Source organism: Zonotrichia leucophrys, chromosome 3 (genome assembly GCF_028769735.1).
Source record: "Zonotrichia leucophrys gambelii isolate GWCS_2022_RI chromosome 3, RI_Zleu_2.0, whole genome shotgun sequence".
Taxonomy (NCBI): domain Eukaryota; kingdom Metazoa; phylum Chordata; class Aves; order Passeriformes; family Passerellidae; genus Zonotrichia; species Zonotrichia leucophrys.
The window spans coordinates 57595463-57619655 of record NC_088172.1 but is presented as its reverse complement, the minus strand read 5'-3'; the positions used below and the strand labels follow the sequence as shown (position 1 = coordinate 57619655).

The window sequence follows — 24193 nt, the reverse complement described above, 5'->3', positions numbered from 1 at the left end:
TGTCACAGGTAGAGAGGAAATCATCCTTTTCACATATCCACAAGCTATTTATTTCCTGAAGTACCAGTAGTGCACCCTAACAAGTAAATGACAAAGAAGCAAAACCAAAGTAACACAAAAGAAAGATGCAAAAAACTATGAAGTATGAAGCAGTAGCAACAGTTAGCATGCATTTTTATGGATTAAAGACAAATGGCAAAGAAGGAAAAAAGAGAGAAAAGGCAAGAAGTGGTGGATGAAGTAGTTTTTTTTATTCTTTTCTACTGGGTTAAAATTTTAAAAAAATTCAAGCCTTTACAAAATGTTGCACTGCAAAGCATTATAAACCAAGTTATTCTGCTGCAGGAGGTTATAAAAATGAATTATAGGAATGATTGAAGACACAAAGAAAAATATATTCCTGCTCCAGTATGTTTTTTTTACTGCACTTATTGCTGAAAAATTTTGTTACATAGCCTGGCAAGAAGCAGTGGATTTACCTATGCCATAAGCCTACTGTCAAACCAACTGATCATGTATCAGCATTTTTAGGAAATGGATGAATTTACAATAAGATCTACAAAGGTGATTCACTGCAGCAAGACAAGCTCATGTATTAAGTAATTTCTATACTCTGCACACATTAGATGCATGCTGGAATAAGCACTTTCAACAAAACTCAAAACAGCACACAGCATCATCAAAGAAACAGCTGTGTGTATTGTCTCAGAAGGAACAATATTAATTACAGCAGCTTTAAAAAAATAGCCTCCCTCTTCATTTTGAACATCACTAAACTTAACATGCCCAGAGCTGAACTCTGTTTTGGCCACTTCCTTGCCACCACCACTTGGATACTTCCACACCAAGGGCACTGCCAGCCTGGGAACACAACCATCCCACTGCAGACAACTTTTCCTTCCCTTCTCTGCCCTCAGTAAAGGATGGAGGAGAGTAGAAAAGCTAATATTTGCAAGGAGTTGAACAACTCTATTGAGTGGTTTCCACTGTGAAAATGTTGCCAACAATCAAGGCATAAATGAACTGTTAGGAGTGAATATTTTGCACTCTTACAGATCATTGAGGGAATGCCATTTGGAGTTACAAGTAGTTTTTCAATTGAGAGGGAAAAACATTATTGCTAACATGAGATGTAGAGGGGAGGAACGAGCATCTGCAAAGGCAGCCCAGACAGTCATACCAGGGACTGAGTGAAGTCAAGAGCCAGAGCAAATGACAACAGTTGCAAAACAAAGTTTGCATTGCAGATGAGAAGGTAAAAAAAGAGTATTTTGAATACTCCTAATGCATTTAAAATAAATCTGCAAGAGGTGAATAGAAACAATTGTTCCTTGTCACCGAGGAAATGCCATGCATGAGCTTATGAATAATATTAAAAAGAAAATACCTGGTTTAGAACATAAAAATACAGTCTTCACCACCAGTGATACATTTAAAAAAATCTGTTTTAGAAGATTATTCCACTAAATAAGTATTGCTTGAAATGCAATCATAGCTTCTGAAGCTAATAAGCTACTTACAGTGTACCATCCCCAAAACTCACCTTACAGATATGAGCATGTAGCTAAATCAACAGAATATTTAAACTGTTCATGTTTTTGTCCATTTATGTAATACATGCTCTATGTATTTAAAGTTTCCTATTTTTGCTGCTTCTCCTACAACTTAGTTTTTATGAAAAAAAATTCTCTTATTTTAGATCATTACATATATACCAGTGAGGGGTTGACATTAGTGTACTATTACAACCACACATTTTGATTATAAAATCCTCTTAATCCATGGAATTCCCAAACTGCCAATAGGAGGCCTGCAAATTTGAAACACTGTCCTTAGTGCACCTTGTATCTGATGCTTCCTCATCAGTGTGGTGCCATCAGTGCTGGACAAGTGCTTTGTGCTGTTTAGAGTCTGTGGCATTTTGTATGCTTCAAAAATGTTACTTTAACACACCTCCAACAAGCATGGCAGAGACTGAAAAATGCATTTATTACATCAGAGATGTGTCATAACCTCAAACAGAAACTAGTTTCAATAATTACAATACTTAAGTCTTCTCTTTCGCTCTTAAAATTTAAAAAATTTATGTATATCATGAGAAGGAAACAATGCCATACAGATCAACACAATTTTTTTCTGAGCTATTAAACACAACTGTCTAATAAGCACTGCCTGATTATTTTCTCAAGAAAAACAATTTCTCTATAGTGAATTGTCAAAAAAGGAAGCTGCAGAAACTTCAGGACAGTTATATATTTGCTCTTATTTTTGTTCAAGATTTCTCTGTGAGCATTCAGTATCTTCTAATAGTTGGATGCCACATAAGGAAAAGGTTCTTTTCCCTCATGGGATGGTCCCAAATCTTATTCCATTACTACAGAGACTTGTTCCACTCTTCTGCAGTGAAATTTGCATCTTTATCATATATTACAAAGAAGCAACAACAAAAAATCTATAGATCATACATTTTTTAAAGTGTGATGGGTATTGGTTCACCCACAAGCAGCACAGGAGAAAATTAGTGGTTTTGCTGCATATCTTTTGTCTCCTTCAGAAGGACCAAAAATTCACACTGCAGTGACTGCTGCCACCGCCCTGTGTGGCAGCACTGATGGTCCCACCAGACAATCGCTGCTCGGCTGGACAGAACAATTCTACAGTGGACACTGGACTTCAAACTAACTTTCTTTGACAGATGCAAGCATCAAGCAAGCCAGCCAGCTTTGCAATCTATAGCAGGGCTTTTGCTAATGGCAGCATTCCCAAGGGAGGAGGGCAAACTGCAGCTTTCAGAGCATTTTCTGGGCTCAGCTTTCCCACAAGCAACCACAGCGCTGTGACAGGAGGGGGACTGGGCCCAATAAACCAGCCTGGCCCTTTGACAGACAACATTCTGTCCTGTTGTAAAAACAGATTCAGCCCTGACCAAATGTGGCCATTACATTAACATTTGAGTACTTCATATTATTGTTTGATGCATTTTACATATTCTTACTGCAGGAGAAACCTCAGTTTCTGTACGGTTAATGCAACAGAGTTTTGTGGTTTCATAACTGGCTCACATCAGCACAGAACCCAGACTTAAAAAACATCTTATGATGTACTTCCATCTTAGAGGAGGTTGTCTAAAGTGACATTTCAATCTCATTAAATCATTTATTTAGTCTAAAAGTACATTTTCAGAATATTTTCAAATTAATACATATTTTATTGGTTTGCAATCTCTTTTCTGTTCATAGTTCAACAATTTCACACTCTTTTTTAGAACAACATTTCTCCCACCACTGCTCCTAAGAAACCTGGTAGCAATGAAAGGATGTGATTCTGCAATAAATAACTAAGTAAATATAAGAATGAGCCTAATGTGGAGTCCATGCTCACATTAAAAATCAGAATTTGATCTTCAACAGAAGAAGTAAGAGCACACCCTTCAACTGAAACACCCATTAGAACTTTAAAATCACACGCATTTCTTTGGTTAGAGTCTTGGATTTTAATCTCTTGAGGCAGATTGATCACCTTTACATATTAGATTCAATTTTTGGGGGGTTTTTGTTTGATAGCTTGAAGGACAAACAAAAAAAAAAAAAAACCAAACCCCTCAATAGCTTGCCCTCACTAATATCCCTAATATTTTTCTGTCAATTTGTTCCTGTTTACAACATTCCATACAAACAGGGGTTTTAAGGCCTTTCATTCACTCAGTAACACTTCTCTATATTATTACTAGTATGATTATTTTTCTTAAACACAGAACATGAAAATTATCCATATAACAAAATCATACCAGTATTTTGATACTTTCACAGCTGTATTTAAGTCTATGTGGTGAAAAGCTACCACTACCATCTTAAAAAAAAAAGAATCTTGTCTGATGAAACCATGCTCTGCTTTCCATACTTTTACACAATGGCCGTAAATTTGTTTGGGCTAGAACAAGAGGATTTACACTGAAAACCAGAACCAGTCACCATTTATTTCATCAATGGAAACACAATCTTTTCAAAGGCAACTCAGAACAATTAAGTTCTCTTCCTAAAGACTGAATATGAATTATCCTCTCACGGAGCTTGCTCCTTTCCATTAACTACATAGGAGAGACAAGGGATTCTATATATCAGAACGAGATTCTAGCACAATTTTCTGATGGGAGTGAGAGGAACAAACAACCAAGAAAACTGTTAAAGAAAAGCAATACTATTTCACCAAGAACATATTTGATCAAGCACAAAGAAATCCTCTACTATACAGGATATGTCAGTATACTTATTTCCTTAGTAGCTCAAATCTCAACAAAATAGGAACAAAGCTCAATAAAATATTATTACTTAGTTTCAGAGGTTTCAGCAAGTTTCAAAATTTGGCAAAGTTTTGTGATGCAGACTCTGACTTCAGTCTACAGTTGAGGAAACATTAAAACTGTTGCTGTGTTTCATCAGAAAGGCAAAACAAAACTGACTTTGTTTTCATTTACATGCAAACACTTGCCAGGGGAAAATTTCTGTTTAGATTATCTACTTAATTTGCATTATTCCTTTCCTAAGCTGTATCTTAGCCAAATACTAAACTGCTGTCATTTAGAAAAATGAGGAGTTTGAAAATCTACATTCTCCGTTCAGTGAATTGTAATGGGATGATTATCAGAAAAAAATTTGTTCATTAAAAGTGAGCCCTGGGTCTGAACCACAAAGAAAACAACAGCTACAAAATTCCCATGCAGGTAATCAATGCTTTGCCTTTATCAAAGAAGTCAGTAGATATCCTACTGAAAACATGGAAGATAGGGAATCCTTGTAAGGCTGAATCATGCATAAGAGAGCACTGGGTCTCAGGCAGTTTCAGAACTGAGTCTAAAATACCCTTTCTAGCAGCCACAATTTCAGTTTTGATTTCCAGGAATTCTGTGGAAGAGGTTATTCTATCAGGTTGCAAATGTCAAGTACGGCTAAAGACTCAAAACCCACGAGTCAAACATATAAGCCTAATAGTTGTCTGTTTCAAGGGCTTTTAGGATACACTTTGTTCCCTTTACAATTTTTTTAACACTTTCTAAATACAAAAAAGAAGAGAGATTACCACCTCTAATACCAAGCTCTCAGAGGAAAAGTAAAAATGTTTGGAAATTCGCAATGGTGCTGGCAGTACTGAGCTCAACAGTAACCCAATTAGGAAGGGATTAACTGAAAATATCTGCACATGCATACATCCACACTTCCTCCCTCCCTTCTGTGCTGAGTAGTCCTCTGAGATGTACAGACACCAGGCTGACTTCCACCTAGCAACTGAGTGCTTAAAAAATTCTTTGCTTTATATGGTGCAGAGGGGACAGAAAGAGGTAGAAATAAACAACATTTAAGCTAAAGCAAACAACTGAATGAGTTTGAACAGTTTTTGTTAGCTTTTCTGTTTAACTTTAGAGTCTGTCAGTGTGTAGGGAACGAATGGAGCAGCTCTAGCAAGTGAACAATTCATTTATCTGTGTGAGCCTGTGCCAGCATTTTATACACCTAACCTGCAAATGCATGTCTAGATCCTTGCAAATCCTTTTTCTCCTCTTCTTGTCACAAACTGTTTCTCAGGGGTTGGCTCACTGATGTCAATCAAAATACCTTTTATCTGCAAAGGACAAAACATCACTCCCCAGCCTAAAGCAGAGCAAAAAAAAAAAACAAAAATCCCAAACATTAAAAGACTTCAACTTGACCAATTACTATTCCAAGACAGAATGCAGTTTTGAACCAAAACCACAGCCTGCATTTCAGAGGATCAAAACAGGGCAACTGACAATAGTGCTATTCTATCAAATAAAAGTACTCAATACAAACAATGTGAAACCCAAAAAGGTCTTCAGCTTCTTTGCAAGGAAGGAATCTACATTTTACTCCTGCTTCTAAATAAAGGCAGAACCGGTGACTGGATTCCCTTCTGGTTTAAGACAAAGAACAGGATTCACAGTCATGAATGTAACCTAAAAGCAGCAAGAGGTCAGACTAAAGAGTACAACACTGTACAATGGCAGGAATCCCTCCTTTGATACACTCTCCTTGTCTTCAATTATCAGTAAGCCAGGGGACATAATGAATCAGACACAATCTAAACATCATGCTTAATAACCCTGATGAACTTTTTTTTGCCATGATTTTGTCCAAACACTCCAAGTTCATTTTTATATCTCTCAGAAGTAAGTCCTCCATTTTAATTATCTGTCATATAACAAGGCATTTCCTTTTATTTAATAACTTACTGCCTCATTAAGTACCTCCTCATTCCCATGATAGGAGACATAAGGAACAAATTATTCCTTCTTCATCTTCTCCCTGCTCTTCAAAGAGTTTATAGACTTCAATGAGATGAGTATGGGCCCATGGCTTTCCATACCAAGAATCATAATTTACTTACTTTCATCCCATTCTAAGCTTTCCAGGGCATCCATTTGCTCTCCTTACTTTTCTCACTATCTTTTGTAGTTGAACGGTACTGCACTATACTGAATGCCTGAGGATAAGGCAAATCCAAAAATCATAGTATTCAGTAACACCATTTACCAAGGACATGCAGTAGTATAAATAATACTTTCATTCTGTTCTCTCTTCTTTTATTAGAAACCATTAATTACTTTCAATTCCTGAAACTGTCTTTGCTTGTTTTTGTTTAGAATAATCTGTGTCTAAAACAACACTAAACTCAAACCCAGAATTACCCTGAAGATCCTTTTTTGAAGTGTAGCCAATTAAGAACCAATTACTGTTCATATGTAATTAGGACTGTTTTTTCTGGCACAGTCTCTCATATGCCATTTTAATCACCTTAGAAAGCACTGCCACTCTTCACAGTACATTTTAGTTTTGCTGTCTTTAATAAATATGCACTGGCAGTACACTTCAGAAAACCATTATTCATTCTTTTTCCACAAATCATTCACTAATATATTGAACTGTAAAAGTTCATCAAGAAACCTAACCTAAAAGAAGACTCCTTCTTACACCATGACAGCACAAAGGGATTTGGTTTTTTTAGCCACAAAAACATCAACCACAGTAGCTTCCTCTCCCTTTAATATATACATATAGGGATCCATCAATAGGTTTCGGTAATATAAGTATACTGTATGCCGACTGACTGACTCTGTGGTGGCCTTTTTACTCTAAATTTAAAGAATTCTGAAATATTTTTGTGGTGTAGCATCTTCTCAAAAGCTGGTAGCTGTTTCTTAATATGTAACAGTTATTTAATAGCTACCAATTCTATTTCTATCATTTTTAGCTGTACTATTGGTACCAAATACAGATTTGCTGGTCTGTGATTTCCAGAACTGGAGCTTTTTTTTGTTCTTTGTTTGGATGTTTTGTTTTTTTTTTTTAAGCAACCATAACATTTGCCACCTTTTCACAAATGTATATGCAGACCAGTGAAGGACAAATGCTGCGCACCAGAAACATCAGTTCAGCAATGCCCTACAAGGTTTGCATGAAAACACCTCAGCATAGTAGTTTGGTTATTACTCATTTTAATGCACAGCACCAACTTACTAAAATTGCTTCTACTGGAGACCTGTTTGGGAGAGCCCCTCAGGCTTGCTCAGAATGAAAGACATAACCCAATTACACACACCTCATTCTATACACATACAATTTACTTGCTCCAAAATAAAATTCAAATACTCAAATAGACTGGCTTTTTGGTTTTGTGGCTTTTTTTAGTCAGAGGTCTAACTTTTGTCTAACTTATGGAATAATTATTTTAAAAATTATTTCCCAAATCCATTATCAGAGCAAAAATACACAAATCCATTTTCCTTCAAACTTATTTACCCCAGGGTCTTAGTCTATACCCGGGTCTTGTACATACCCTGAGGACTAAATAACAACCTACATAGCAATAATAAAAATAAATACTGTACAATAAAAATTATTAGTGAAATAACCATACTATCTCTCCTTGAGACAGCATATTTTCATCTCATATAGATTTTGGAATAAAGTTCTCAGCTCTAGAAGCCTGACACAGAACAACTAATTCCAGATTTACATTCAGTTATGTTCTCTGAGGAGTTCTATAACAATATTTTAATGTAACAGAGGTGGCCATAAAGCCAGCACAGTCTTTAATGTTACCTGCATTAGCTATAAACTCTTTGCTTTTGCTCATCATTTCAGCAAAATTTCAACATTCAAGCTAGAATTATGCATTATTGTAGTCAGGGTTTTTTTTTTTCATTTTGTCCTAATAAAGAAAAAAGAAAAAAAAGCAATATTTAAAATAACTATTGCAGCATACGTCAGAAGCAGTATGCTTCTCTATCACCTAATTAAAATATAAATCAACATCAAAATACATCAAAATTTGACTATTTCTCTGACGATTTAAATTAATAATAGATGTGCATACAAATTAATGCCTAAGTAAAAGCCAGCAGGAGAAAACAGGAGAAAATAAAGCTTTAGGAGCCCAAACGCCCCAGATTTATGCCCAATCTGCACATGTTTCAAACCTGGTGACAGGCTTTCCATGTGGAGTTGAGAATACCAAAACAAACGTAACTGGCAAAGAAGGGAACAACAAGAAGATAAACTGAACCACACTGTGGAAAAATCTCCAACAGAAAACTAGAAAGAGCAGGTGGGGAAAATGAAAATTGGATAAGGACCCTGGAGAGAACCTGGGACTTTAATCCAGTTAACCTTAACTGTTTACCAGAGGGTAAAGAGAAACAGAGAAAGGTATGACTGGCAGAAAAGCAGACTGAGTTAGGAAGGCACAGCAGTAACATCTGGACATGCTGAGGAATAAGGATGGGAACAAGCCACCATGGAGAGAAGACAGGAGGAGCAAGAGAATCGGTCTGTGAGGGTACAGTTGGAAAGATCAACATTTGCAGAAGCAACTGAACAAGAAACACTGCACAAAGCCCGCAGCAAAAGACCAGCATGGGAACCTATCCTTCAGTCACCTTCCTGTCAGCAACAGAAAGGAAGGTTATTCTAGAACAACTGGACTAGATATTTAAAATAACAGGATTCCTTGTCTATACCTAGTTTCACCTCTGTCACAAAAATCCGGCAGGATGTTTGCCAAAATCACCTTGTACAAAGTCCCACAGTTGCCAAAAGAAGCAAAACCCCTTTCCTTGTGCTCAGATGCTGGACTGCAAGCACCAGTCTGAAGGCTCTGCCAGGAGCCTGCAGTCTCAGATAAAGTCAGTGAAAGGTGTTCCATGAGCAACAAAAGGTTTAAAAAGTGCATTCATTACAACACAGATAAGCAAGAAAAAGCATCTTCAAGGATCCAGAAGCTGCTGTATGGCTTATCTACTTTGTTTCTAATTGCAAAACTGAGTAAAGGGTACACTGCTCAGCTTAGCAGACAACTTCACTATATTTGAAACACCTGAGTACCACAGGGCCACAAATAATGTTTTACAGCATTTCAAAAAATGTGTCTAACAAAAAATACTCTCACAAAAGATTTCAAACAGCATGATCTAAAAAAGAATTGAGTCCCATATAAAACTACAAGGAAGAGGGGAAAAAAAATCTGAGCAGGTATTTCATCAGTAAGTATTGGCTTTTGCCCACTAAACAAAGCAAGAAGAGAGTGGAAAGATAGCAAAAACATGTAATTAAGGACTGAATCATAATGCATATATACAAGGGTGGCAAATTAAAATTATATGGTATACCTTAACCAGCATGTCCTAACTTTATTATTTAACAAGACAGTATTAATAATGCTTTCCTAATATTTTGTTTTCACTAAAAATTCATGATCAGAAAGAAAAACATTGACTCAGTCTTCTGGCCTCTACAATCCTCCAGCTTACCTTTCAAATGCAAAGCCACAAGAAGTGATGCTGATGCTCAGACTTAACCTACGAAGCTTATCCTGCTTCATTAACACAAATCTTGAACAAAGGGGCACACAACAGGGAGAGATGGCAAGTCAGGGAGCACCAGTATTTCTACAGAGAATACACAGACATGTTCTCAGCTGATTTCTGAGTTCCCCCAAGTGATCAAGAAGCACACTTCATATTCAAATCTGAGGAACAGTGCTGTACCACTGTAGTACTAGGAAAAGTGGCATCCTATTGTATGACAATGACATCATTAAATGGTGTTTATCATATTCAGCTTCTTAGACAAGGAGGATGGTGACCCTGTCCCCTACCACTCTGATTACATACCTAGGTCTATCCACCCACCTCCTACTTTGCACTTTAGATTAATCAATGCATGGAAAATATTTTTAATCTCTTTGCACAGCACCTGCTTCAGTAAGACTGAAGGAGGATCCTGGAAAATTGTCCTGATTAAGAGCACCATAATAGCAGTGCTTCTCTTGTTCAACTATAATATTGCTCTTGCACATGAATGTAGCGGAGAGGCTGTGATACAGGCCACATCTGTATCAGGAAGCACAGAAATGCAACAGGAACAGACCTGGGGTATGCATACACTTGCTATGGCTCCTCTGTCAGTGCTCAAGGCTTCAGGCTAATTCTTAAATGACCCTACAGACTGTATGCCTACCAGTGCCTTTGGACCATGCTTTGGTGTGCCTTGGGACTTCTAGTGCAGTTTGGTTGTCATCTTATTGCAAAAGCTCCATACCTTCTTGGTGATTTCTCATGGTCAGCTCCTCACAACACTGACTCCTTCACAGTACAACCAGCTAACCCACCCTTTTGCAGCACTCATCTTCTTATTGGACACAGCTGTGGCCTACTAAGGGCCGGCCTGTTCCTGTCTTTGGTGATTAGTACAGCTGCAGCTCCTCAGGTGTGAGACTACCTTCTGCATTATCCTTATTCTCCAACATTCTATCCCTCCATACAGTTTCATCCATAACAGTTTCTGTATTCTAAGTTCTGCACTTGATGATATAACTCAAATAGGAGGGACAAGCCTTTTACAAGAAATTTCCCTCAAGAAACCATTTCTGACTTGAATAGAGAGCCACATCACACTGGCACTGAACAGCAGCTACCAGCTTCAGCACTGTCTTGCTCCAACCTCCTGCAGTTTTCAAGACCATTCCTTTCTTTAGCGGAAGGATCATTCCCTTCCTTCTAAAGCTTCCCTTTAGAAACCTTTCAGATTCTGCTGCTCTGCTGATAAAGCAGGTAAAATGTGAAGTCCTTTGCACAGTATATGAAACTCATTAAACTTCTGTTGCCAAATTTAAATGTTGAACAATCAGAAGAAAAAACCCCACATGCAGCTGAACACTCATTCTATGCATATGCAGCACTTGTATACAACTGATTCATTTCTACCTGGAATTTGCAGTACTTGTAAAATTAGCCATTTGAATGTCAGAGTCATTTTTGTATGGGGGAAAATGTGTTGAGTTAATAATAAATAACACAGCATAAATAATAGCTCTTGCTATCTTTATATCTACCTATATTGCAAATTTCTTCATGGATGTTAACATGCAATCCTCCTTTCTTTTTCTTTTTTTTCCCCAACTGAATAGATGGCACTTTGCTATCAAAAGGGGAAATAAAACCAGAGACAATGTTGAAAGAGTTCTGGGTTTACTTGCAGAAACTGACAGGAGCTAAAACAACAAAAAAACCTCACCCTATTTCAGTGGAACAAAAATGGAGACATTAACTCTGTGGGTATATTTTAAAGGCAAAGATTTTACTTCCACAGCAATTATACCATTCTAAATTTTAAGAAGATGGTTACTCCCAGAGAGGATCTGAATTCAATATTTAGCTGACCAGGACTGGAAGTAATTACTTCTAGACACTTTGAGGGAGATAAATAAAATGCTTTCATTCATAGCATAGCACAGTTCCTTTGTACATGCAGCATTTGGAATTATTTGGGTAACAGATAATAGCCTATAATTTACTCTTCACATAAAATGAGTGAAAAATAGCAATACCACATGAGGCTGCAAGATGTAGAATACTTGCAATAGGACTAAGAAAGCAGGGTACCACTAACTTGAATTTCTTTTCTCAAGCACAAATGGCTTGAGAACTATATTCCATAACACACAGTATTTGCCAAGACTTGTGCTGTTACCCTTAATAAGTGCTATAGTTCAAGCAGTTACTACTTTTGAATTTCTGAGTTACCAGAGGTTGTGGCTAAAGGCTATTTCAGTAACACTGCACAGGCAAACTACCTTATTTCCATCCAGCAGCTCCATAAACAACAATCTCATTATCCTCTCAGTTATCTGTGACTACACCATGAATTGTTTTAAATCAATATAGTTTCATGCCTCTAGGATATTTATGAAGTGAATATATTTCTCACAAGCTGCTAGGAAAAAATCCTACATTACCTTTCTTTCCTATCAGCTACAGAACCTCTTCCTTTCAGACCATCATATTTAAAATCAATCTACTCAATATATCTGGCACAAAACAGTTTCTTCCAGTGCTCCAAGCAGCATGACCACTGATTGTCTCAATGTTCTTTTCAAAGTACTTTCACAGACTGTTTGGAGACTCCCTTCAATCCCCAGTTTATGCCTTACACCTGCTTCCTACATGGATATGTGGGAAGGATTCCCCTTCCAGCACACTAAGCTCTCCTACTTACAACTGCTTGCTTCCTACTGCTAGCATCACCTATCTTGGTTCTCTTGCTAAGAGCATAATTAAGAAGTCTGCCAACAATCTGTTTGCAACCAAGTGTAGAAACAGACACTGCTTGTTTAGAACAGATTCTCTCTGGTCATGTTTCACAGTATTTATCACTTGCTTTAAGACTGCAAATTCTTCAGGTTTTAATTTCTGTTTCTGTAAAGTGTCATTCTTATAATGCACTACAAGGGCTAAATAATTATTAAACCCATTAATCTACTGCCAACAGAAAAAATGCAACTGGATTAAAGTTGATTAATTTGTTCTAAACCTCAGTCTGATTTGGTGGGAAATAACATCTAGGAAGGCTGCTGTCTTTCTAGGTTGGTTTGTTTTGTTTTCTCCTTGTCCCACAGACTAGCTCCCATAGTAGTACTTTGTTTTTTCTTGTAAAGAATCAACAAGAACTCAATTTTATGATAAATTAGCTTTTTTCAGCAGATTAAGCACTACATCTTCAGCAATACTGATCTGTGTTGCTTTCCAAAGACATATGGTGTAATAAGCCAAAATACACAAGGATCTTTTGGTACAGCTGCCCAGCACTTACACATCCCCATGTGCCTATTATTCACAAGTGTCTGCATCTAAAATGTCATTAACATTCTTGAGCAGAGATATATTTTTGCAAGTGCCTGTTTCAAAAGCATCATTACAATACTGATGAAATAACACAATGCCAAGCTTCTAAGCTGATTTTAAATCAGGTCATGCTCAGGTTCAAAAAGCTGACAAAGTCTCAGCCGACACTGGTGTCAGCATGGAAGGTACCAAAGCACACTGAAGTGCCTCTGCTGAATCTCAGGAAAAAGTAAATCAGCAGTTGAATCCACAAGCAGACATTGCTGCTGACAGCTGATTACACCTCTTACATTCAACTTCAAGGCAGTCTCCAGTCCTCTCCAGCTTTCCTTTAAACTCTATCACTTTTTGTAAATAATTCTTCCAAGCTATTAAGTGACAAGCTATCAAAGACTAATTAAGCAGAGAAGGATTTTAATAACCAGCTGGACAGCTTGAGTACTAAATTTTGTAGTTCTCAAGTGTGCTTGAGACACCTTGATGCTGTTCATCTTTTTTCCAACACAAACGCTAGGTTGACAATCTTGTCTTACAGAGACATGCACAGAACTGCACATACAGATCTGTATTCAAATTTTGTATTTACTTGGACTCATTACCAAGGTCTGAAAGAAGGGATTTGTCAGTAAAATAAGCTCATTGACTCTGCAAAAATATTTAACAGTGATAAAATAATTACACTGTTTATAGTCATTCAAGAGCTCACCATAATCAGATCTCCCAATCTCTTGAATCTCAGCACAGATGACCTCCTGACTAAGGTCACACCACAGACTGGCTGGGGTGGCACAAAATGTGCCTCCCTCCTCCCCAGGAACACCAGAACGTTGCAAGAATCCATAGCACACACTCACTGCCGGGCAGCACACTGCTCACTGGAGACTGCTTGAGCCCTCCTGCCTCCTGGGCAGCAGCACACATCAGGACACACATCTGCCTGAGGCTGCAGCACAGTGAGAGAGATTGTATCAAAGCACTGGGCTAAAGCAGGTGAGATTGGGTGCCTTGCATGCAAAGTCAATTTCCCCCACACTTAAGAAAAATATATGCTCACACACACATCTACTCAAAAGCTATTTTGCCTTTAGGTAAACACAGTAATTTAAAACAGCCATTTTATTTTTGTGAGCCAGTTCAAATGTTCTTGAAGGGTATCATGATTTCTTTCATACATCTGCTGCCCAGAGAGATCAGGACTCTTTGGAGAACAGCCTATGCATGTCTGTTGCACTTGAACTTACTGCAGAAACTCTATTGTGGTTTGTCAGTAACCTTTTTATCAGCTGATCTGTAATGACACAGCAAGATACTCAGCCACCCTGTACTGAAAGAGAAAATTATGAGAAAGAGGGTGTCTGCAATCTCTTCACAATCCAGGTCACTGGGATGCTGTGAAAAACACACAGGATTCTTATGCCAGTCTCACCCTCCAAAGCAAGCTGAAGTAGCAGCAGAGTAAGAATGAAGAAACACAATGACAAAAGGACTCAGTAAATTGGGGTGCTAACACTAGGTAGGAAGAAGAACACTCAATTCAGGAGTAAGCTTTCCGAATGCAGTAAAAAAAAAGGTTAAAAAAAAAACCCACGGAAATGCTAACAACTCCTTATTTCCAGCCACTCTTAGGAGTGGTAACTTCACAGTTAAAATAGTTGCGATCCAAATCCAGAATCTATGGTTGCAATTTAAATATTGGGCAGTAGGGAATAGGAAAAACAGATTTGGCAAGTCTTGCCTTTAAAAAATGTAATACCAACACATTGAAAGTGAATACCATTTTGAAGACATCGCTGCTAGTGAAAACTTCAAGGAACAGGGAATAGACTAAAGCTTTATGGAGACTTCAAACAAAAACAAACTCATTGGCTGAGAGGCCAACTTTTTTTTTTTTCTTTTTAAAACACTGACATGTAACAGGCAAAGTATAAACTCGAAAAGATGACAAGTTATTCTTACTTCCTTGGAAGAGAACAGGATATGTGAACTGATGTTACCTGCCTGGCAACACTAAGATCTACTTTGCCTTGCAGATGGAAGCCCTTAATCTAGTGCAGAACATTTCGGTCATCATCATAAGACATACTCTGCCATTTAGATACAGCTCTTGCCTTTAATGACTCTCTCCATGCTCTCCCATCTTAGAATAGACAGCACTCAATTTTGCATGGTCTTTTCAACTTCCAACAACACTATGCAAAAAAGGGTCAAAGATCAAACTTGCTTAACTGACAGCAGGCTACAAACTTTCCACCCAAAGTGAGCACAAGCATCAGACCTGACATTTCTGTCAGCTAAGACACAGTGATGACCTACAGTTTAACTTGGGTCACAGCCACAAAAATAACACAACAGCTCTGTGTTAAAAACAAAAGTAACATTTGTATGTTGCTGAACCTAAGAAATAGACAAAGAAATCAATTCTTACTATTTAGTGATGAAACTTATGATAAAACCAGGGAGCGATAAAGTTTCCTTTGCAAGGTGACAGAATCTTACCAATCTTCATTAAACCATATGAGATGGAGGATATTTCCTCTATTATCTTTCTGGAAGTAAATATTGTGATTCAAATTATTATTGTACTTATTTATTAATTTTCAACAGGGGGGCAGGGAAGAAATAAAATCTATTAATTTTATTTCAAAATGTATAATTCACTTAATAAAGACTTCTAGGCAGAAACTGGCATCTTGCATTAAGCTGCCTGCACACTTTTTCTAAAGGCCATGTATTTTCTAAATAAATACATATGTCAACCATAAAGTATGTTTTTAAAATCTTACATCTTCATTTACTTTAGAGAAGCCACTGATCACTGCTCAGAGATGGACTGGGCATTAGTCCACAACTGGTGAACAATCGTGCTGTGCATCACTTGTGCTTCATTTTTCCCTGTGGTCTTTTTTTACCATTACTAGTATTTGTATAGTTAGTAATAATAGTAGTAGTGTTGCCAACTAATTGCAAAGCTCCCATACCTTCTCAATAATGTCTCATGGGCAGTTCCTCACAGCACTGACTCCTTCACAGCATAGCCAACAAACTCCAGCTCTCATCACAGCATAACCAACCAATTCCAACTCCCTCTTTGCCCAGCTAACCCACTCTTTTGTAGCACTCCTCTTCTTATTGGACACAGCTGTGGGCTGTTAAGGGCAGGCCTGCTCCTAATCTTTGGTGATTAGTACAGCTGCAACTCCTCAGGTGTGAGACTACCTTCTGCACTATTCTTTATTTTCTTACATTCTATACCTCCACATAGAAGGAGGTATACTTTATTATCATTACCATTGTTATGTTTTACTTTTTTTCAGTTATTAAAGTGTTCTTAACTCAAATGTTTGGGTTTTTTCCATGATTCTCCTCCCCTTCCCACCAGAGAGGGAGAGAGCAAGTGGCAGCATGATGCTTAGTTCCCAGCTGAGATGTTAAACCACAACTGCAATCATGAAGTGGAATTAACACAACCTTGGCTCTACAGCAATACATTAAAAATTATTTGCTATTAGAATATAAAGAACAAGCAGAGAGAAGACTAAAAATTCCCTCTTTTCAATGTATTACACAATCTGAGACAAAGTTAAACTATAGGACAAAATCATTGCATATTAATGCCCATGACAAGCAAGGGAATACTTGCTTCAGGGGCCCTTTCACTGTTCTGGTCCTCACATGATGTAAAAACATCCTGAATCAAGCTGACTTCCAGGCATTAAGCTGGTCACCATTTGTAAGTGTCAATCTCATTTTCTGCTTACTTGCTTCTACCCACACCCAGCCTTCCTGGGCAATACACTTTCACATCTGATCTTGCTCATTTCAATCTCCCACCCACAGATTTTCCTGCATTCAAAGGTCCTGAAGAATCAAGCAGACCATGAGATAAAAGGCAACATTAATCAAGATAAACTGGTATTTATATAATTTTTCTTTTGCCTTATTGTTTATTAAATATTGCAGAGACTGCTCCTCACAAACCTTCTAAATGTAGGAAAAAATGAGAGTACTTAAATACCAAAGCCAGAGTTCAGTGAGTCTTCAGAATTGTTTAATCATTGTGTAAAGTTATACCTTGAACAATACAAAATAGAGGGCCTGTAGGAAAGAGTCACCTTTAGATCACCTTTCTTTGGTTCCTTACTGTTTTATCTAAACTAAGTTTTCTACATTAAGACACATGTTGCATGCCACCACATTTATTTAAAAAACATTAAATTGGGCTAAACTTTAATTAAGGACATTCATGGAAAATTTAGGAAAAATAACATCTATCAAAAGTTCTTCACTTCAGCATCTCTTTTCATCCAAGATAAGTGTCACTATTACTATTTTATGACTGGGAATAAATTACCAGAAAATCCAGGACTTGAAGTGGCTCATCATCAACTCCATATGAGCTGGCAGGTTACCCACTATGGAATGACTGCAATCCAACTCCTGCTTTTTTGCAGATGACCTATCACACATCAAACCATACAACAGACCAAGGATGAGCTTTAAAAAGGAGAAATATGCTTACATAAGCCAGGAATCATAGAAAAGCATGGAAAATTGAGAATCTGGAAGTGGATGTATCAGCCATTCATATCCTTTAACACCATATGTCAGTATTTTTGTCACACATTGACAGGAATTGTACAGCTATAGTTCTAAATGATAAAAAAGTAATTTTTTACTTAAAATGTGAGAAGTTTCCACTATTTACACATTATCAATACCTTTGGGAGTGGTTTTGCTTTTCAGATTTTTTTTTTTAGGATGAACACCTTAATCCACAGCAGTATCACAGCTCTGTGAATTTAGTCACCACCTTTCATAGCACAGTAGGGAGGAAAACCCTAACCTGCACAGCCATCACAGACATTTGGCAACCCATAGGCCATTCCATCTTCATAAAAAGCTTTTCTTCATTATGTTTAAAATTTATAGAAGTGGAAAAATGGAGACAAACAGTTAGTTTATATTAATGATGTTAAGTGACTTGCTTATTTTTTTGAAAAAGCTTTTCACTTACAGATTACCTTCACCCTAAAATATGAAACACTTAAGTAATTTATTATTCTTTACTGAAGCTGCAAAAATATAAATCCCTATTCCCAAGCAAGTCAGAATGATTATAAAAAAGGTAAATTTCATTTACCTGATGCTAAAAAGTGACCTCCAGTGACACCTCACACAGAAGTAATCAACATTTTTTTAGATGGCAAACACCCCATGCATTCATCATAGAGCTACTTTAAGATAGACAAGTTTAAGCCTTGTTTTTATTATTTTCATTTTCAATACATTCTGACATAATTACCAACTAGAAATAGTGTTATTTCAAAACAGAAAAACAGTAATTAATAATTAATTCTTAGTACATAAACTGAGGAGCCTAAAGTGAGAGGAGAGTTAAATAGTTCTTTAGCTGTCCATAGTGGAATCTTACTGCTGCATGCAGAGCTTTTTAATTGTGCATTCACAGATCACAATTGTAAAACAATGTCAAGAGACACCAAAAATTCAGCAAGGCCAATTAATAAGATAGGCAGAAAATGATGACCACGCTAAGCTGGAGAAAGATGGCATTTGTTTCAAGTCTGCAAAATGTCATCTCCTGTTGAGAATACAGAAAACACAAATGAGCATTCTATAAATGGATACATGAATATGTGGGAGGAAAAGCACAGAAAAAAACTCCATAACACCACTGCTTTAAACCTGCTCAGACACTAAGTATCCACACACATCAATCCACTTTCAGAATGAAAAATAAAAAAGAGACCACAGAGAGGCATGAGCCAGGAATTCCAACTGAAGGGCTCTGACAGTTTTTCCTATGGGTACCACCTCATGGTTTAAGCCTAAGACTTTAGTGAAGCATGATCAACTTCCTCTGATTAATTACTTGTGTTATCCTGTCAGCCAGGAGCTTGGAGCCAAGAATATCAACAAGCAGAGCACTGAGCAAGCACAGACTGTGCAGCGGTGGAAGAATTGCAGAGGATGAAGGCAGTCTATAGCCCAAGCTCAAAGTGAAACACAGACAACTGGGAGGCTAAAGAGAGACCCTCAACACAAGTCAGCATGAGAGGCAGCAGTAACAAGCAGCAAACTTCTTTCAGCAGAAAAAGCTTTTCTGAGGCATTTTAATCCTTTATAAAACAGATACATGTTGGAAAAAAAACCCAAAGACTACCCTCCTCTGAGATGCACCAAAAATTATCTTCCAGCTTGTGAAGCAGGAAACTTATGACAACAGAAAACAACTAACAGGAAGGTATAAAAACAGCAAAGCATTTTCAAGTTAGCATGATCGGGTTAAAAGTACAGTCAGATTAATTACTTAAATCTTTTGGATCTTCTTGCTGTTCATTGTTTAGAAATATATGATCCATTCCTTTACCCTTATTTTCACTGCTGGACCTCCAAACAAAGATTTCATACAGTTAACAAGTTCCAAACCAAAGATACATTGCCAATCCCAGAAGAAGCAAGTATTCTCTGTGCACATACAAGTATTCTTCTTATCAAAAAGCTCATTAAACTAGCCTTCAGTATTCCTCATTATTATTCAGTTTCCTTATTGAAAGGTCATTTGCGTCTTACTTTTTCATGTTATAATTTCTTAAATAGCTGTACATGTCTAATCTGTATTGTGTATTCCAGAAAAACACAGTTTGTGAGCCACTATGGAGCTTTTTGGAATTTCTCTAAGCAGACCTAAAAGATGATACAGTGCCTTCAAACAGTCACCATCGGCTTAAAAAATTGCTACTTAGTAGGAAGTCTTTCACAGTCTTTAAAGGTAAAAATGCACAATTTCATAATCCTTTGTAATTCCGTCCACTTAAATTATCCATGCTTAAAGTGATCAGAAAAGAGATTTTGTTATGGTTTTAGTCTTCTTTATGCCTGCTTCCCACACACCATTCACTGTCAAAACATGTTCCACAATATACTCAGTTTCCAATTAGCAAAAAAACGTTCCAAAAATGCCATCTTTTCCATTGTGAATGTAACTGAGGCAAAATCCCTGCCTTCTTCTCAGTGCCAACTGGACATGTTGTCATTTCAGCAAGATCTACACAGACACCCTTATGTAACCAGCCCTCCTTGGCAGAGTGACAGGTAGGTCTCATTACTACTAGATATCATTCATTTCCACACTTGCCTTCAAGTATGAAGACACTGACAAATCCTTGACCGAAGATATAGATGGTGTTTGTCCAAAATAGGTCCCTGCTTCCTAGTATCATAAAATAGTTATTTTTTAACTAGATATTCAGAAACTGGCAAAGGTGTCTGATATACACACTAGTTCAAGCATTCATGTAGGAACACACATCCTGAAGTTTAAGGTTGGGATCAGACTGCATAGTTATACAGTTTGCATAGTTATTTCCAGACTCACTTCAATACCATCCTGCCAAAGTTTGCTTCACTGCCTGCAGACTCAACTTCTTAATACATACACAAGCTGTTATTTTTATCAACAACAATAACAAAATTACTGTATTATTTTAAAATTAAACATACTACTAAGGAAATAGTTAATTTCCTTTATAGAGAGACAAATTCAATAAATGATACCCTAATTCCTGTATATATCTATGACGTTACTTTTTGAAAATAGCATGTTTTTATTCAAGCCACTAACAAGACCACAAAGGGAAGCTATTAAGTTATTATGCTGAGAAGGAAGGAATGTTCAATACTTTCCTCTGCTCCCAATCTCACTAATGAGGAATATTGTGTTTCAGATAATTATTCAACCACCCAGATGAAGCAGCAAAAAGCTGAGCTTCAACAAGAGAAAAGGCCAAAAGTAGTAAGTGCAGCTTTCGCAAATTATGTATAACTTATTAAATCTGACAAATAATACTTAGAAATAGGCCATTAGTGTCCAAGAGCTATTAGTAGTTATCTCCAAGCACCAACAGAAGATGGCAGAAAAATGCAGATATAACCCTTCTCTTTAAATTAGGGATTAAAGAAAAAGCTAAGAATTTTCTGTCCATAAGCTTTACTTCATTTTCTGTGAAGAGAAAGTAGTATGCACTCCATATATAAAATGAAAATTAGCATCAGTCAACATGATTTGTCAAAATGAATCATTTCAGGCTAACTTAATATCCTTAAGTGACAGGATAGCAAACCTTGGGAATATAGGAATGGTAGTAAGTGTCATTCACCTTTACTTCACTAGTTCCCAGAAACAGTTAAATAAGCTGCAAATTAGCCAATGAGTAAATGAGAAAGGAGAAAGCACAATGGTCTTTCACTATATATTGAAATATGTGCAAACTACGGTGGGAATACATTCTTGAACTGTAAATTCAGGTTTCTGGTGAGTTGAAGGACCTTATACTTCTTTCAATTATAAGGAATAAAATTTAATTTGCACATCAGAATAAAATACTAAAAAAAAAGCTTTAATATCTTGAAAAAGGTGACTTGATTTGTCTTAAAAGGAACTGTAAAAAACTTTTTTAAACAGACCAGACAAACATTCTTAAGTAACACAGAAAGAGATGACCTCAACATTGAACTAAAACTAGGTGACAAGCACGCCTCTGTGCTTTTATCTGCACTGTTTCTCACCACTCAGATTATTTCTTTATGTACTAGAAACATGAAGATAACGTCACCTCAAATGCCTACTAGATCTTTCTGTACTGAATTCATATGTACCTCTCTGAATTCCCCAAATACAAGGCAAGTGTCTTCAAGTACAAGGGAAGCATCTTCCAGAATCATTCATTTATCTGAAACAAAGTTTGTCCATCTCCAATGCTATCTATAGTATCACACAACCCTTGGATACATAGCTCATCTTTCCACATGCAAGCCAAAAAATTTGGGGCTTCTACCTCAACAAAAAATATTTTTGACACATTAAAATTTCAAAAGGAAATGCTGGGGCAGAACCCCAAGTACCCAACTTATACCTCTCTCTAAACTCCAGTAGCAAATTTGGCAGGTATTTGCCTATCATCAGGAACAGATGTTCTTAGGAAGGTTGCTTGCTAAATTCTATTTGTAATTTCAAAGGCCCTTTTGGGTGTAGTCATATCACATACCTCCACAGCACTATGTGTCTCATTTTAAATCAAATCCATTTTATCACTCAGGCTGAATTACATAGCTCACCTCATTCACACATCTATAACAGCCAAGACTGAGTAAGGGACCAGCTTTCCATGCACAGCTTCACTGTGATCACAGGCACGGTGCAATTTTATACTTTCTAGACAGTCTAACCCTTAAAGAACTTACAAAACAATGGTGCCACAGGAAAAGCCTTTGCAGTATTCTCTTTGTCAAATCTCAAAGTTATTATTAGTGAAACCAGATAGCAGTAGCAAATATAGCAAGTGGACAATATATAGAATAACATTACTTTGAAGCCATGGCCTTTCTTCATTAGAAAAATCAGAAATACGTTTCTCCAAAACGCACAGCAACAAAATGTTTAATTCTACTTTGTTTACAATTACATCTCAGCCTATGTTAGCTGAGAAAGTGCTCATGGAGAAGAGGAAAGAGGGCTTCCTCCTCCCTCAAAACGTAAACATCAAATATTTGTGGTGCCGACTACAGAGGAATCAGTAGGTGGCCCTTCAATGCACTGAATTTTAAGTGACAGGTGACCACTTCGCAGAACTTCACAAAAAAGTTGGGAAGAGGAAGTAATCATTTTCCTCAGGAGCATGTATGAAAATTAATGCCAAATGATAATGCAAAGGAAGTTGCCAAAAGCAGCTACAGTAACAGGAGATATCAGCATGGTATCAGAATTCCCATAGCTGTGATCAAATTATAAAGAATAAAATCAGCCACAAGATATCAGAAGGAACAGCACCTTATTTACTTCCCTTTGTTCTTACACTGAGAAAAATTAAAATGTACTCTCTTTTACTAAAAGAAAGCCACAGGCAGTGATGGCCTGTGTATCTGCATAGATTTACAGCACAAGAGCAAACAAAAAGAAGGTGTAGCTTCTTTTATCTCTTAGCACTTTGTGCAAACCCTGACAGTCCTGCTGCTTGAAGCAGTCAAATCACAGAAATAAAGCAAAGCCTTAGAAGGGGCTGTATCAGAGGCAAGGAGCATTCCTTTTCTGTTGGTGAAATGTTTAGGGGTCTGGGGAAAGGGGGAAAGGTTAAACAAAAAAAAAAAAAAAAAAAAAAATCAACAGAAGTGTCAGCACTTGGCTCATTTGCCTCCTGCACTGAGAGATTCTGCAGAGCTCTTATTTCATGTCACCCAGTCTCTCACACTTGTGTAGCAACAGGAATCTATTCTACTTTCACCTCAGAGCATCTACTAAAATGTTGCATCAGAAGAAGAAACCAGACAGTGCTGCAACAACTGGGGAGATGGGTGTTTTCTGTAGCTCAGTGCCTAGTTGTGCTATTTTATGTCTTTTTAACAGGTTCATTAATTCTGGCCACCCTGCCTGTACAAGTTCCAGGCTCCCTTACAAACTGAAGCCACAATACTCTAAAGTGCAGCCATGACTGACTGCCAGCTCTCCCTTTCAGTGTGTTTGACTCTGACTTCAAAAACCATCCCAGTAAATCACTATTAGGTGAAACAAGACTATGAAATTCATACCATCATTACAAATTGTAAGCCAGCTGTTTCTCTTTCTAAAGTGTCTTTAATCTCATTTTATTTTTCCCTAAGTCACTACACAAATGCCACTGCCGAAGACTTATCTCCTGAAAGATGCTGGGACAATACCAAAACAGTCATAAAATCTAAACATATTTTATAATCAAATTAAACAATGCTAAACAAGACAAATTATTATACTTAGCTTTATGCCCTGGGCTTTCTAAGATGATCTAAATCACAGCTCCCTTTCAACATGTCCTATGCAATTGGACTAAAGCCTAGAAAATATATAGTGTGGAGCTTTCCTACACCTTCTCATTTCTATTCTAAAATTTATTGCATGCTGTTCTAGATCTGCTATTCAAAAAGTATCAAAACAACTACCAGGTAAGTTCA

At 37.1% G+C, this 24193-nt stretch overlaps 1 protein-coding gene across 6 annotated transcripts in view; it reads right to left on the bottom strand.

Moving 5' to 3' along the window:
- Nucleotides 1–24193, bottom strand: part of UTRN (utrophin) — a 341485-nt gene that overhangs the window by 142438 nt on the left and 174854 nt on the right. Inside the window, exon 1 of one of the 6 annotated variants that reach the window (XM_064708391.1) lies at nt 16171–16275. The exons of the other annotated variants lie outside the window; for them this stretch is intronic. The gene's annotated coding sequence lies outside the window, so the exon portion shown is untranslated. Of the gene's footprint in view, nt 1–16170; nt 16276–24193 lie in introns of those variants that run through there. 6 annotated transcript variants of the gene reach the window in all.